The following is a 3,503-nucleotide window of genomic DNA, read 5'->3' on the forward strand; positions in this document are numbered from 1 at the left end:
GAAATCAAAGGCTATTTTAAATTTGTTCCCTTCTTTTGAAGTAAATAATAGATTTTTTTTTTTGGCCTTGAAGTGTCATGTTTCATTTATCAGGAGCCAAAGAGAGTTCACATGTCTTTCAAAAAATTAATAAAACTGCAGTCTAGGGTTTTTATTTTTTTTTTTAAAAAAAACCACACACATTTATTGCATGCCTGCAAGGCAGGTGCATACTAGAATCCCTCTTTTTCCATGTAAGGGACTGATGCTGTGTCCCAGTTAAAGTATCAGTCACCTTTTTTCCATAACGTAATGGCTAATATTTAATGCTGGGCTCACTGTTCACATTCAGCCTTTGAGTTCACGGCTCTGCCATTCTACGTTTAGAATGCCAATGCAATATACTACAGAATCAGTTTTCGAAACAAACAAACACAAAAACAAAAGTCACCTTTTCCACATTTCAGCTCCCATCAAGAAAAAGAAAAAAAAATTCAGCTCCCATCTAGGGCAGTGATGGCGAACCTATGGTACGGGTGCCAGAGGTGGCACTCAGAGCGCTCTCTATGGGCACACACAAACATCATGTTCATCATGTGGGGGGGAATCGGCCCCACCCACCCCTCTCTAGGCTGGCCTGGGCCGCTGGGCTCGATTATTAGCATTAAACCTAAGACCTAGTTTTGGGGAAGCAGTGTAGGTAACACTGTTAAGTGCTGTTAAACCCAACTGATTTTCATGCAAAGAACTAAAGTGCGATCCTTTACCTGGGAGTAAGCTCAGTTGCTGGCAATGTGGCTTGCTTCTGAGTAAACCCTCCTAGGGTCGTGATTCACCTGTTTGAAGAGTTGCATGGTTGCTTCAAAGCAAAGCCACCTTCTACCACCAAGCTTACTCCCGAGTAACGCATGCCTCAGAGCCAACCATTTTTTCTAGACTAAAACCTCAGTATTTAGGTTAAATTGCCATGTTGGCACTTTGTGATGAAAAAGTGGGTTTTGGGTTGCAGTTTGGGCACTCGGTCTCAAAAAGGTTCGCCATCACTGATCTAAGGTAATTCAACTCCCACCAAGAAAAAGAAAAATAGTTGTCTTTTAAACCTCAGTTTTATCTACCTTTAAGGAGTCATAGGTCTACAGCACCTGGTATTCCTGGGCGGTCTCCCATCCAAGTACTAACCAGGTTCGACCCTGCTTAGCTTCCGAGATCAGACAAGATCGGGCGTGTTCAGGGTGGTATGGCCATCCCTTAAGGAGTCTCAAACCGCCTTACAATCATCTTCCCTTGTCTTTGCCACAACAGACATCTTGTCATGTAGGTGGGGCTGAAAGAGTTCTGAGAGAACTGTGACTAGTCCAAGGTTACAGTATACAAGATGAACCAGAAACAGTATAGATATTGCAAAAAGAAAACATCTGTCTGGCTCAAAAAAACAGCATCAAAACTATACATTTAATAGAAATAATGAAAAAGTTTGTGTCAAAAGACCAAAATACCAACAATAAAGAAAAATAAAAAAACATGGATCACATATTACAAACAGATCCCTTTTCTGTTTGTAATGCACTAGCCCAAGGTTACCCTACAGACTTTATATGTAAGAGCGGGGAAACAAATCCAGTTCACCAAACTGGAGTCTCCTGCCCATATAAAGAAAACACTAAAACCAAATCAAGACTAGACTAATACACCACCACTCCATAATTTAAAAATGGAAACTGGGAGGTAGCAAAAGGGAAGTAGACCAGCCAGCTAGATGTCTCAACTCTGTTTCTGTCTTCCATTTTTGGGGGAATAGTGGCCCACTGGCAGATATATCAAGCAAAATCAATCCTCAGCAACTCTATTAGTGTCTCGAGGCCATGGCTCAAGAGTGTTAATTGTCAATGGTGACATCACAGGGACCCCCAAGCTTAGCTGTTACTGGTGTGAATTCATAAACATTGACTGAAAATTAATGCCTCTTAATTAAACCATTAATATTTTTGTGGCAGCCCTTCCTATTTGATTTCACAAAATTACAGGATCATTATGTCAGCTGCTTCTTTGTATTAAGGGTATGCAGTCTTTCCCAGTTTGTAGATATGATCTCTATTGTACCACAGGGGAGAAATCTCTGACCACTGTTACTAACTCTAAGGCCATACTAATAGTCCATAACAGTAGAAGTCCAAGAACTTTGATTTAGATGGGGAGTCCATGATCACAGGGACTCTAAAGGACTATCAGTAACTAAAGAGAGTGAAGTAAGATCTAGTAAGAAAGGGGAAAAAAGATATGGAATGGATTAAAGGTTTCATAAAAGTACCAACTGGCCTTTAAGTATGCTAGTCAATCACTGTCCCTTGTGATCTTACAGGATTTCAGCCAATTTGGAAATAGAATGATACACTTTGCATGGCAAAGTCTTATTGTAAATTCTGTTGTACTCATCCAATCTCTCTCTTGAAGGTATATGTTGAAGACTCTTTGAAAATGGAACATCAAAATAGTGCCAGATAGATGTACAGTCCTTTGAATGAAAGAAAGAAAAAACCTTGACAAGCACTATATTTATTCTCAACAAGGTATAACTGTCACTAAATTCACTCATAAGAATGGGCATAGGGCCAAGGGATTTCAAGGATACCTTCAGGGAACAAAACCATGTCTATACGGTGTCAGTGTCTACAGAATCCTTAACACCAAGTGTTGCATTGTGTAATTCAAATGCTAAACACATCACGGAAAAGGTTATGTATCACCAGGAGGCTAACATTTCAGTGGGGCCACATGTTCAGTATGTAGTAAAGTTATAGTGAAAGAAATATGAAAGAGTGTTCAAACTGTTCCTGATCTTTCCTTCAGCTCATTTTTTAAAAGAATTTTGGCATGCATTCAAGGTGAGTTAAAAGGTAATAAATAAGTAAAGGACACGCACAAGAAAGCAGAATCTATATTTAAATAACACCACCTGTACTACTGTTACAGTATATGATCTTATAGAGGGCAAGACCTTCCAAAGTATAACCTTTGTATCCGAAAGCAGATATTGGAGAGTGAAAAGGCCTTGCAGATATCTGTAGGTAGATCAGAAGCATGGGGCTATCACCAAGCAAGTCCTGCACTGGCTCCAACTGATAATAAGTCTGGTAAACAAAGGAATCTAGAGCAAAGCAGAATGGGAAGGGTTATGGCTGTAATAGTAGGCCCCTTCCGCACACACAAAATAATGCGTTTTCAAACCACTTTCACAACTGTTTGCAAGTGGATTTTGCCATTCCACACAGCTTCAAAGAGCACTGAAAGCAGTTTGAAAGTGCAGTATTCTGCATGTGCGGAATGAGCCGTAGTTTCCTGAGAATAAGAACTACTGACTGAAATAGGATCAAACGTAGAGTAGCCTCTCTTAGGATTGCTCCCTGGGGGTCAGTCGATGTGATATCAACTAGGGATGTAGAGTTAGAGCTTGAATCATAGGAAGCCCAACAAAGAGTGGGGGCAAAGTAGTTCCAGGAATCAGAGCAGGGCATTTGCCCACATCC

At 40.4% G+C, this 3,503-nt stretch overlaps 1 pseudogene; it reads right to left on the reverse strand.

The window, feature by feature from the left end:
- Positions 1-1,109: 1,109 nt before the first annotated feature.
- On the reverse strand, positions 1,110-1,228 carry LOC125438679 (annotated as a pseudogene).
- Between the last annotated feature and the right edge of the window lie 2,275 nt (positions 1,229-3,503).

This window comes from Sphaerodactylus townsendi, linkage group LG08, assembly GCF_021028975.2.
Source record: "Sphaerodactylus townsendi isolate TG3544 linkage group LG08, MPM_Stown_v2.3, whole genome shotgun sequence".
In the NCBI taxonomy this organism is placed as follows: domain Eukaryota; kingdom Metazoa; phylum Chordata; class Lepidosauria; order Squamata; family Sphaerodactylidae; genus Sphaerodactylus; species Sphaerodactylus townsendi.